This window comes from Panthera tigris, chromosome C2 (genome assembly GCF_018350195.1).
Source record: "Panthera tigris isolate Pti1 chromosome C2, P.tigris_Pti1_mat1.1, whole genome shotgun sequence".
NCBI classification, from domain to species: domain Eukaryota; kingdom Metazoa; phylum Chordata; class Mammalia; order Carnivora; family Felidae; genus Panthera; species Panthera tigris.
Genome location: NC_056668.1, coordinates 89,570,755 through 89,584,568, shown reverse-complemented (window position 1 = coordinate 89,584,568; position 13,814 = coordinate 89,570,755).

The window sequence follows — 13,814 nt, the reverse complement described above, 5'->3', positions numbered from 1 at the left end:
AAATAGGTTTCCACTTTTGCACATGCTTATATTTAAACCGTTATTAAGCTGCAGATCTTCTCTGTCTTGTTCACTTCTGAATCATCAGTGCCTAATAAATATGTATTGAATAGAAGATGAATCAGCAATGGATATTTTTGTTTGACTCTGGAAGGAAAAATATTTAATTTACTTATTATTTTAGATGATTTGCTATTTGATTTTTAAGTTGGTATATACACTAATTTAATAATAATAATTATGAAAAGGAAGAGGAAGAGATAAAGAAAGAGGAAAAATAAACAAGGGAAGAACAGGACAAATAAAGGAAATGGGTGAAAAAAGAGAGGGTATAGGGATAGGATAGACTTGAAAGGGGGAAAGGATTAGAAAGTATGGAGCAAAAGGGAAGAGAATATGGAATTGGGAAAATTTGTCTATTCAATAGTGTTATAATAATTAGTTATTCATATGGAAAATTAAAATCAAATTGCTGTAATATATCTCATACCAATAAAAGTAAATTCCAGATGGATTAAAGATCTAAATGTTTAAAAAACCTTCCAAATTGTTTAAAAGAAACTATACAAGGACATTTTACAGCCTAAGGGTAGGAAATATCTCTTTAAAAATGAACATATACAATCATAAACAAAAAGGAAAATTTTTCATTAAGTTCAAATAAAAAATAAACTTCATATGACATGGCATTATTAGAAAATTTAAAATACAAACAAAAGATCTAGAAAACATATTTGTAACATATATAACAGACAAAAGCATTAGATCTTTGATTACTCTACTACCTACACATCAATATGGAAATGACCATTTTTAATAATGTACACAGAAACAAATAAGACACAGAAAAGAAAAAGAGAATGGCAAATAAAGATATGAAAAGATTATGTTACTAGTACTCAGAAAGATGCAAGTTAAGAGAATAAGGAGGTATTATTTTAAACTCCCCAAATTTGAAAAATTAGAAGTCCAATAGTAGTAAGCATTGTGAGAATATAGACTAGAACTCTTTTCCTCTGCAGCTGGAAGTATTAGTTGGAAAACAGTCTACCACTATCTACAAAGCTCAAAATGCATGTACCCTACAAGAGAGCAACTGAACTTCTATGTAATGTCCCATTGACATTCTTGTGTATGCGTATTGCACAAGTACCGATGTACAAGATCTTTAATAAAGCATTGTCTTTAATAATAAAAAATTGACCTAAATACCTGCCAATTGGGGAATGAATAAATGCAATGTAACACAATTATTTCCCAAATTAAAATAAATGATTTAGACTTGAGGAGAAACCCTAAAAACAATAGTGACAGAAAAAAGTAATTGCAGAAGGGTCTATATATATGTCTCTCTCTCTCTCTCTCTCTCTCTCTCTCTATATATATATATATATATATAGATATATATATCTATATCTATATATATATATATATACGTGTGTGTGTATAACATATATATATATATATGTTATAAATATACACACATACATAAAAAGCACATACAATATTATGTATGGAATAAGTATAAAAACATAAACAGGATACAGACAAATCACAATAGTATTTATTTTGTGAATGGAAAGGGTAGAAAATAAATTCAGTTTTATATGTAATCATTTTTGATTTCTTCAAAGGGATTTATAAGATCAAATTTAAATAGGACAGGACTGCTATTATTGCTCTTAGTGGAGGGTGTATGAGTGCTTATTGTGTGGGTCTCCATATTAAAAAACATATAAAAACAATTAACACTGTCTTGACAAGTAAACATACTTGCTCCAAGATTACACAGCTAAGCAGGAATCCCCAAAAAAGAATTTTATGATTCTAAAGCCCATGATTATGATATCATACAATTCTCTTTCCAGCTAGAGTATTTGCAACATTACAACCTAGATCCTTTAAAATCTCCAACAAAGTAGGAAAGAATATCCAGTGGAAAAATGACAGTCTCTTCAACAAATGGTGTTGGGAAAACTGGAGAGCGACATGCAGAAGAATAAAACTGAACTACTTTCTTACACCATACACACAAAAAAACTCAAAATTGATGAAATACTTAAGTGTGAGATAACCATCAAAATCCTAGAGGAGACCATAGGCAGTAACCTCTTTGACGTTGGCCATAGCAATATCTTACTAGACAAAGCCAAAGACAAGGGAAACAAAAGCAGACATGAACTATTGGGACTTCATCAAGATAAAAAAATTCTGCACAGTAAAGGTGTATTCTGCATCAATAAAACTAAAAGGCAGCCTATGGAATGGGAGAAGATATTTGCAAATGACATATGAGATAAAGGGCGAGTATCAAAAATCTACAAAGAACGTACAAACACAACACCCCCAAAACAAACAATTCAGTTTAGAAATGGGCAGAAGAAGTGGATAGACATTTTTCCAAAGAAGACACCCAGATGGATAACACACATATTAAAACATGCTCGACATCACTCATCATCAGGGATATACAAATTAAAACCATGATGAGATCAACCTCACACCTATCAGAAAGACTAAAATTAACAACACAAGAAACAACAGATGTTGGCAAGGATGCAGAGGAAGAGGATTGATTCCTTTTGCAGTGTTGGTGGGAATGCAAATTCCTGCAGCCATTCTGGAAAACGGTGTGGAGTTTCCTCAAAAAAGCCAAAAACAGAATTACCCCCATGATCTAGCAATTGCACTACGAGGTATTTACCGAAATGATACAAAACCACAGATTTGAAAGGAAACCTGCACTGCAATATTCACAGCAGCATTATCAACAATAGCCAAACTATGGAGAGAACCAAATGTCCATCAACGGATGAATGGATAAAAAAGATGTGGTATACATATACAATGGAATATTATTCAGCCATCAAAAAGCATGAAATCTTGCCATTTGCAATGATGTGGATGGAGCTGGAATGTATTATACTGAGATAAGTAAATCAGAGAAAGACAAATACCATATGACTTTACTCACATGTGTAATTTAAGAAACAAAACAGATGGACATATGGTAAGAGGGGAAAATAGGAGAGAGGAAAACAAACCACAAAAGACTCTTAACAACAAAGAACAAACAGGATTGATGGAGGGAGGAGGGTGGAGGATGGGCTAGATGGGTGATGGGTATTAAGGAGGGCATTTGTTGTGATGAGCACTAGGTGTTGTATGTAAGTGATGAATCACTGAATTCTACTCCTGAAATCAATATTGCATGGTATGTTAACTAACTAAAATTGAGATAACAAAATAATCTTCAATATAAATATCTCCTATTCATTGGTTACTTTGTGTTTACCTCTGTCCACTATGAAAGCTAAAGTTGTTCAAGGGCTTCAACTTGGACATATATTTTGGCAGATAAACACACCTCAGTGTGTTTTTTATATTTTTAAAACCTCAGTGAAGAAACTAAGGCCATTTGTAAGAGCTTTTATTCATAAGAAAAGATTAAATAATTATTTCACTAATTAAAATGCCTGGACATATATCAAATCATTATGATGTGCCTTGTATCCAACCTGGCTTTGGATATTACCTCCTGCAATCTCAGTAACTGCATATTTTTAATGTCAAATAATTGTTCATTGTTTCCCAATATACATTCTCTACTTCTTCGGCTGGGCATATGACCTACTAGCTGCAGATACATTCTCTCAGACTCTACGCATCTGTGTTGGCCTTGCAGCCAAGCCCTGGCCAATGGGGAGAAAGCAGGAATGTTGACTGTATATTTTATCAGAACCTCAATATGGAAACTGCTTGCCTGAATTTCACCTTGCATTGGCTGGAAATTATGATTATGAGCCTTGATTCCAGAGGTAGAAGCCATGCATTAGGATTACAAAACCATCTTGTTAACCCTGGACCACTCAACTCTGAATTGTTTTCGTGGGAGAGAAATAAACTTCCTGCTTGTTTAAATCATTGTATTTTTGCATCAGGTTAATTTTAACTTGCTCTCTAACTAAAATGAATTAACACTTATGTATCACAGAAGAGTAATTTGATACTCAAAAATTAAGAACTTTGTCCATGATTATACAAATAAGCATCAAAGTGAAGTGTAAGGAGTGGGATTTCTGACTCCAAAACCTGACCAATATGCACCTTCCTCAGAGTCAGGGAAAGTCTGTCCCAAGTGCATGAATTCTCATATGTAATTGTAAAAGGCTGGCCTCAAAGTGACTGTTGGCAAAAGCCTAGGGCACATGGAAACGCTAATTAGGAAATATTTGGCTCTTTTATGTTTGTTTTAAAGATATAGTGCTAGAAACAACTCTAGGCACAAGTTTCAGGATTTAATCTGGCTCGTAGGTGATGAGGAAATTACAAAAGATACTTCTCAGTCATTCCACCACATCCACCCTGACAGGAAGCATAAAATATTTTGTTACCTAATGGGAAGTTAGTTCTTAGAAGTCACAGTTAAATATCCTTGCCTTCAGCTTCCAGTACATAAAATATCACCAGTGTGTTAGGAGAGACACTGATAGAATCTATTTAATTTTCTCAGTGGCCTAATGAGGAATGTGTCAGTGAAAGAGCTCAGCAGCTAATGTCCCAAACAACACCGACTACAAAATTTTCCTACACAGAGGTAGGAATATAATAAATCTAGGCAAAGAAGAGCTATTTGGTTACCAAGCAGTGACTTGGAACCAAGGCAACAATTCTTTCTCAATCTAAAAAGAAAAAGCTTTTCGTTCTTGCAGCTAATTCAATTAAAATGAAACACATGAAAACATTAAATTCTCTTTTTTTGGTGCCAGAGTTGCGGGAGGACTAAAGAGATACTTAACATGGGCAATATTTCAGTCATAAAAACTAATCTGCTCAGTTAGTGATGTGTTCTGGGGGAAAATTCAAACCCACCAAGTACATTAGAGTGGCCCAGATGTACAGCAGATTTGAGCAGCACAATACAAACAGGAACTTTCATTAGAGATTTCCTCACTGTCAGAACTACTATCATCATATAAAGACAACAAATATTTGAGAGGAAACTGGAGAGAAACAAAAGGAAAATTGAGCACTTCTGTTTGCCAATATGTTTACAAGCGAAGATATTGAGCAAAATGCAAACTAAATGAAAACTAATTTTGAAATTCTGGTTCCTTTCTTGAAAATTAGATCTGAATAGTAATATAAATGTGTGTGTATATGTGTGCATGTCTCTGTGTGTGTGTGTGTGTGTGTGTGTGTGTACATGTGTGTGGGTATAAGCACACGTATTTACACAAGTGTGTATATATAATCCATATGTCTGTGTGTAATTACATCTACACATACACATACACATATATAGACACATATACATTTAAGGAAATTGGAGGTTAACTGGGAGTTCTTTTTTGGTTTTTGTCATAATGGTAAATTGAAAGAAAGAGTTTTCTTCAATTGTCATGTTCAGAAGTCATGTTTTTCAGATTCTTATTTCAAATGGAACAATAGGGGTGCCTGGGTGACTTAGTCTGTTAAGTGTCTGACTCTTGATTTCAGCTCAGGTCATGATCTCACTGTTTGTGAGTTCAAGCCCCACATGGGGCTCTGCACTGACAGCGCGGAGGCTGCTTGGGATTCTCTCTGTCCTTCTCTCTCTGCTTCTTGCTCTCTCAAAATAAATCGATAAACTTAAAAAAATACAATAGAACAATAAATTCTGGCTGTTATTTTTTTTTCATATTAAGTTTTAAATCCATAGAGCAACCAGTACATAGTTATTTGTTCTCTGATAAAGTATATGAGAGCTCTATATAAGACAGCAAATTCAGTATATGTTTTATTAGATATGCTTTGGTAGAATTCTAAATAGTTCTAGAAGATAGAATTTTGAGGTTAATAACTAATAAGAAATACTGTGAATTCCTTCTTATTAGCTTTGCAGTCTCTAATCTGCCATTAATTCCATTCAGTGTATTTTTCTTTCTAGGCATTGTGATAGTCATTTCTAGTAGTTCAAATAGGATCTTATAAAGTTTCCATCTATTTACTTTTTACACATATTGCATATAGTTATAATTTCTTAATATCCTTGTCTTCTAATTTTAACATCTATTTCAGTTCTCAATCCAACATTATTGATTATTTCCCTCCTTCTGAATTGTGTTTTACTGCTTCTTTACATGCCTGGTAATCTTTCATAGGATGCTCAATATTGTGAATTCTACCTTGTTGGGTTCTGAATGTTTTCGTATTTCTATTTTTCTTTAGCTTTTTTCTGAAATATGCTTAAGTGACTTGGATATAGGCTGATAATTTTGGATTTTGCTTTTATTTTTCATTTGGCTGATTAGAGGCAGAGTTCAGTATAGAGCTAATTATCTGCACTAGTGAGGCAAGCATTCCTGAGTACTCTATTCAATATTCCATGCTATGAGTTTTTCTAGTCTGGCTGTTTGTAATAGGCTTGTTCTTGGCTTTGTAAGAGCCCAGGCACTACCTCATCTAATATTTTCAGATAATTCTTTTCCTAGCCTTGGGTAGTGTCATCACACATATGCAGTAACCATTACTCTACTCAATACTTGAAGAAGGCCTTCTGTGTATATTGCCTTTTTGGTACTTTGTCCTATAAAATCTAAACTTTTGGTTCTCCCTTTAATTTTGTTTGTTTGACATAGATCTAAGACTTTACATGATTGAGGATATGGTTAAGTGGATCTGAATAAAATTACTAACATGTAACAAGTAGATCAGATCTGTTTATTTAGTCCTAAATCACTATTTATTAAGGATATTAATATCAGTCATTGTTTAGCTGATTTTTCCCAATTATCTAAACTCATAATTTATTTTAGCAACATTTTTCTTTTTATGCAACTTTGTTTTTCATTTCCAGTCTCCAAAAATGAATGCTCTGTGATATGTGGAGGAAAGTTATCACGCTTTTTTTGACCTTATAAAATGTATTAATTGCCACCCTAACTGCCAAAACATTTCCACAGGCTTTTACCAGAAACATTACGTTAGATACCACTTCTATGGATTGACAGAAACAGATCCATATAGGGAAGCCTATTTTGTCATTTAATTAAAGACTTCTTTCTATAGAGGAGGACGTCAAATTGGTTTCAATCTTGCTAAAGGCAGGTTGATGTGAGACCGGTCTGCTGTTCTGAACGAGAAAAGAGACATTTCATATTGAAACCATTTGGAGTGTCTGAGCATGACTTCACTAAACACTGTTCAGTAAAATGACCCACATGGAGTGAGGAGAATATGCTCAGGGGATAGTCTCACTAGCTACTTGTGCAGCAAATTAATTCTTTCTGGAAAAAGTGGGGACAGAAAAAAAGGAACAACAAAACAACAGCAACAACAAAATGATTGTAACAGGGTTTGTGGATATCCTTGAATTTTTTTTTTGAGGTAAACAAAAATCCAGGAAAGTAGGGAACATTTAAAAAAGATACATAGCAAAGGTCAATTTGTAAGGTGCTGAAAGACAATATGAAGATTAGAAATGTATACGTATTATAAACCAAATATGGACTTTCAACAAACATTTTATGATTCGATAGCAATGTAAAGAAGAATAATTTCAGTTGAGGAGAGCAAATAAAATGAATATAAATGACATTTTTTTTCTTGATTGGTAAGTACAGAATTACATAATTCATCATGAGAGCCACTTTTATAAACCACATAAATGAGTTTTATGATAGCAAATCAGAGGTATGTGAGAAATATTATAATCTGAGTCAAAATAATTTTACCATTAATGCCTGGTTTAGTTTACTGATAACTAAAATTTATTGTATGTTAGTTCATAGAGAGGAAGACTGTATGCCATTCAATAAACATTATGAAGAGTAAAAAAAAAAAAAACTAAGTTGGAAGTCATTGGAGAATAGTTCTTTGTTTGCTTGGAATAAGTATAAAACTCAGCGTAATGAATCGTATAAGGGCATAGAGAGAACACAAATGAAAAGAAATCATATATTACCAAATAGCACCTTGATGAGTTGCATTTTTTTTTGGTAAAAATAAGATTATTATTGCTTTGAAAAGTTATAGTTTAGGACAGATGATACCACGTTATGAGAAGAAAACTGATGAGAAATAGCTATGGAAATCAGAAGAGTGACAACAGTAATTGGATTGCTCTCATTGGCTATAAAATTAGAAGACATTTTGAAAGCACAATAAACATATGAATTATGTTTTGAGAGATTCAGGCTAGAAGTTATCACACAAACAGACTCAGAAAAAAGAATTTGGGGTTGAAATTAATCAAAATTGATCCAAGTTTTCTGGCATGTTTTTCCTTTTCTGTTATCAAAGAATTTCATTTTTTCCTTAATACTAAAGTTGATGCCAGAGTTTTAATCAGGCCAAAGTACATCGATCCTTAGTTCTGGTACTTCCAATTAGTTTCTTGAATAGGAAGGGGAAAAAAAAATAACACATAGGCAAGCTTCTGCAGGCTTTGCTTTGTGTATTAAACATTTTAATAGCAATAATTACATTTTGAAAACTAAGACAATGTAATCATTAATTATCATGGGTTGGAGCCCAAACTGTTACAATTTACTAATTTAAAATCTTGAATCACATTTTTATAATTAGAGGAGTCTATCTTGATCTTCCATTTTTATTCATTATGGCTCCTTAAATGCAAGATGATAATGATAGGGATGGAAGAATAGCATCGGTTCCTAATTGGGCAATAAATGCTAATTTTTTTCCTTAAGTTCATAAACAGATACATTAGAAGGAGTAGCTATCTCAATAATGTTTTCTAGGGAAAAGGAAAAAACAAAACAATAGCTTCCTGGGAAAGGCATGCATCACCATCCTTGTAAATAAATAGTCCATAGCTTGACGGTAGGAGCCAAGTCTTCCATTAAATAATTCAATAAATAAGCATTCTTCCAAGTGACAGGAATACAGCAACAAAAACATAAAAAAAATCTCTGTACTTATGGAGCTTGCATTCTACTTTTGGAGACTATTATTGAATAAAATAAATGGGAAAACTATGTAAGAATTTAGGTAATAAGTGCTATGGAGAAGAACATAGTTGAAAAGAGGGATAGAAATTGATGCTGTCAGAGTGAAAACTCAAATGTATATAATGTAGGCAGGGAAAATCTTACTGAAAATATCACATTTAAATAAAGAAGTAAAATTAGTGAGGGAATAGACCATGGGAGGATCAGGAAGCACATTCCAGAAAGAGAAAATAGAAAATACAAGTCCCAAAGGTAGGACATGCCTAGTGCGTTTTTGGAACAGTGATGGGGCCATTACAGTTGCAACAGAATAAACAAAAGAGAGAGCAGCAAAAGATAAATTAAGGTGGGTAAACAAGTATCAACCATACAGAGTTTTACAGACCTATGGGCTTAGATTTCCACTATGAGTGATATAAGAAGCCATTAGAGGCTTCCTTTTCAACAAGGTTACTAGAGCACCTAAATTGAAAATAGATTGTAGAAGGCACAAAAAAGAATCAGGAATGCCATTAAGGATGCTATTGCTGAAAACCAAGCAAGAGATAAAGATAGCTTGGACTCATATAGCAACACATGAAGCATTGTAAAATTTATTGGATTTTAGCTGTATTTTAAAGACAAGGCAAAATGAATTACTGATGGACTGGGCATGGAACATGTCTAGTCAATAAACGCAGTCAATAAAGGTATCAAGCAATCAAGAATGGCATCAAGTCCTTTGGCCTACACATCAAGAAAAATGAAGTTGACATCAACAGAGATGGGAAAGATTGAAAGAGAGGCAGGTTGTGGGGGAGAAGATCAGTCAATATTCACAAGAACAATTTTGTGAGATTGGACCAGGTTCAAGAAAAAAAGAATGAGAGCAATTGTAACAGTGGAATAGACTACTTCTTCAAGGAGAAGTAAGGAGAATATCCAGAATATCCAGCAAAGTTGAAGGTGATAACTCATGAGAAGAACAGAAAAATTGCTGGAACACCATAAATGACTCATTCCTTGGGATAATCCCAAAATTAAAATTGGCAGATGTTACATTTACTACTCTTGTTTATACATACTACATTATAATCTAATGTTTACAAACATTGGGTAATAATATCAATATGCATATAATGGTTTAATATTAAAATAAAAGTAACGAAGAACTCAGAGGGGCTAGAAAATGTTCAGATACCACTTATTCCCCTATTAGCTTTTGGGAAGCAACTTAAGACCAGAAAACGTTGAATGGTCAATTATCTGCTTCAGTTTGTCAAACAAACAGGCATCCATATTTGTTCTCATGGAATCAATTTAACCCCAGGCGCAAATTAGGGTAAACCTAGTTATGCTGCAGTAACAACACATAGTGTCAGTCTTTTATCACAAAATTAGTTTATGTTTTGTTCTCACAATATGTCCATTATGAACTGACAATGGCTGTTGCTCACTTCAGTCACTCAGAGAGCCAGGTTATCAAAGACTTCCTCTTCCACATGTTTTCACAATCAGGTTGAAGAAACTGTGACTATGCTTCATACTGACTATTAAGATATTTTTTTACAAAAAGCAATACAGATTTTATTGGTTGAAAATTGAATTGAAACTATAATTTTACCATGAGCCACAATAGAAGGAAAACTGAAATCTTACCAATCGTTATAAAGGATGACTACCAGACCTGGGGAAAATGAAGCAAGTATGCATTCCTCTACCAGATATGTACATTTGGGTTTTGTGAAGTTTAAGAATGAATATTGAAATGAATAAGTTCCACACTCTTGCTGATTACAAGAGCATATATTAATTAATGGATTATAATAATCTATGTAAGCAGCAAGTTGTATCTCTTGATTTTTCTCTCAATTACCTCTGTATCTCCAATCTTGGTGTGGTTAGTGATGATTTCATGATGGAAAGGAATGAACATTTTTGGGTAGAGTTATGAAAATTTAATGTTCGTTTGGAACTCCTAAATTTCACACACCCACACAAAAACCTTCTCTTCTGAAATGGATTTGATTGTAAATATTATCTGACCCTTGTATGGAGTATGATATATGATTGCATTAGTTATTGCTGTGTGACAAAGTGCCACAAAACTTCGCAACTTAAAAGAACACACATTTATTATGTTATCATCTCTATGATTCAAGAGCTTGACATGGTACCTGAGTTCTCAGTTAAGGGTATTTCACAGGGCTGCAAACGAGGTATTTGCTGAAGACTCAACTGGGGAAGGATCCACTGCTAAACTCTCTCACATGGCTTTGGGTATGATTCTATTCCTCAGGGGATATTGAATTGAAGGCTTCAATTCTCCTCTGGCAATTGGCCAGAGGCCTTCCTTACTTCTTTAATACTTAGGTTTCACCAGATTGCATCTTCGGTGCAAGCACATGGAAAGGTCCAGAGAGAAATACGGACAAACAGACAAGCATGAGTATAGAAGTCTCAGTCTTTTATAACCTACTCTTAAAAGAGACAATCCATCACTTTTGCCATGCTCTTTTTGTTAGAAGTGAATTACTAGGCCCAGCTGACCCTTAAAAGGAAAGGGTTATCCTGTTTTCTGTGGAGAACAGAGATAGAAACCATTGGCTACTAAGACTGTGCTAGTTTGGAGAAGAAAATAGATAACAATTATGATACAATTTAACGAATGCTTTGATATTAGAAATTGTATGCTATGGAAACAAACAGCAGAGTTCCCTCACCACCTCCTCCACCCCCCCCCTCCCCCAGCCTAGTTAAAGGATTAGTATAGCTCAAAGGGCTGGATCAGAAAACACAGTAACAATACTATTGAGGACACTAAAAAAATCGACCTAGCCCAGATCACCAGGCCCCTGTAATCTATAATTAGTCGTAATTATGGTATTTGATATCAGAATGAAATACTACCATTCATCATCACCAATATCACAAAGTTATTTCCTTATCCTTAAGTAACTAATATGTAAGAATATTGAATTATTATTTTGAATAATCTCCATTCCTATGTTTGATGTTAAGTAGCAATAAAAGACATCTGACATTCTTTAAAGATAGGGATATAGTAGAGTTTAGATAAGTATTCAAACATCTGAGCTCTAACATATATCCTAACTCCAAATAACTGTGAATTTATGTTACTGATACTAAAGGTATGTTGTTCTTCTGACCTTTAGTCACTTAGTGATCATTTATACTTTCTTGGAAAAATACTAGAGAAGCATAATTAGCAGTTGGCAATTGATCCCTTTTGTTCTCAGTGAGAACATAGGTCAACAACTCACTCCATGTGATGTAGAACTATTTTTTGCAAGCAGTAGTCCATAACTGTTTCTGTTTTTTTCATTAGCATCAGCATATTGTTTAACCTTGAGGTTGTTTTGAGAGTCTGCATCTAGGTGTAAATGCTCTATTTTGCAATGCAGAGGTGATACTAAAATATCTTGCTCTAAAGATTACATTAATTTTCAGTGAAAATGACAATATTGTTTTGTACCTCTCCCATGAGCACTATAAAGCTCCATACTGGATTCCATAATTTCTTGCTAGAACCAGGCAATCCACAAAGCAGATAGCAAGATTTTTAACCAAAGAGTTTCAAGGAAATACAATTAAAAAATTGTCTAACAAATATGCTCTTCTGTCATCTACAGGTTGGGAGAAGGAGTATCTCTGAAGTGTCTACCACACAGTAAAGGTCAATAATTATTGAGAGAATATTTCACTAAATGATGATTAAGTAATTATATCATAGGCACTATTCTTCATTTTGGAGAAGAAGGGCATATATACATTTTATTAATTGTAAAAAGTAATCTTACTTAACAAAAGAGGTAGGTAAGAAAATCCAGTCTCAAGGAAAATATCCCAAGTATCACTTTTGCAATTCCTTATTTTTCTTTGTGAAGAACAACAGAGACAAATGCAAACACAGAAGAAATTCTGGGTATATGGAACCAACACTTGATGAGTCAGAGATGTTCTGGACACAGTAAAATAAATCATAGAGAAATAGGATCTGCTGTTAAGTGAGTCGCCTGGGAAAAATCCAGGGGTGCAATCTGCCAAGATCTAAGTGCAAGTTGTTGTAAGCCCTGCTCCCCCTTCTCTGTCTCTATATGATCCTCAGTGGTCCAGTTCTACAGATTCCCCCATTAAACCCCAAGAAAACACACCCAAAAAGCCTTTCCAAGAAGTGTCCTGTAATAATGGGGACACCTGGGTGGCTTAGTCCATTTAGCTTCCAACTTGAGCTCAGGTCATGATCTCGAGGTTTGTAGGTTAAAGCGGCATACCAGGCTCTGTGCTGACAGCTCAGAGCCTGGAGCCTGCTTTGGATTCTGTGTCTCCCTCTCTCTCTGCCCCTTCCCCGCTCATGCTCTGTCTCTCTCTGTCTCTCAAAAATGAATAAACGTTAAAAAAAAAAAAAAAAAAAAAAAAAGAATTTGCACACAGGGTGGGGCCCCTGGGTGGCTCAAGCGGTTAAGCAAGCTTCCGACTTCAGCTCAGGTCATGATCTCACAGTTTGTGGGTTGGAGCCTTGCATCGCGCTCTGTGCTGACAGCTCAGAGCCTGAAGCCTGCTTCGGATTCTGTGTCTCCCTCTCTGCCCCTCCCCCATTCTCTCTCTCTCTCTCTCTCTCTCTCTCTAAAAAAAAATAAAATATAAAAAAAATAATAACGGAGACACCGGATGTTTACCTTGGGTTCTGTTTTTCCCACTAGAGAAACCTTAGGCCTAGGGGAACTTCCTGGCGTAGTGCTGTGCAGGCCTGGGGCAGCAGTGATGTGGTCAAAGTGATATTGCTCTTCCTACCCTTCTCATGTGGTTTCTCTCTCTCTCTGCTCCAAGAGGGTGATTCAGACCCACAACCAGGTTCTG